Genomic DNA, 307 nt, shown 5'->3' on the forward strand with positions numbered 1-307 from the left:
GGAGAGAGAGAGAGAGCGATGGGGGTGGGGTGGGGGGAGGCGGGAGGCAGGCCACAAGAACTGAGGGGAGGGGAGAGGGGAGAAGGAAGTTCTAACTCGGCTGTATCCACACACAGCTCGTGCGCCTCTCCTGCACAAAAACCTCCTCTTCCCTCCCACCTCCCACTTTTTTTTTGGCGTGACGTCTCCCGTTCGCCTGTTGTCTCTTTCTGCCCATGATATGTCTTTTCTAGGTGCCGGCTCACCGCCCTGGTCCTGAAAGCAGTGGAAACGCGGAAACCGGAACGCATCTCGGCACGCGCTCGGG

The sequence above is a fragment of the Lipotes vexillifer genome, unplaced genomic scaffold (genome assembly GCF_000442215.2).
Source record: "Lipotes vexillifer unplaced genomic scaffold, Lipotes_vexillifer_v1.1 scaffold1007, whole genome shotgun sequence".
Taxonomy (NCBI): Eukaryota; Metazoa; Chordata; class Mammalia; order Artiodactyla; family Lipotidae; genus Lipotes; species Lipotes vexillifer.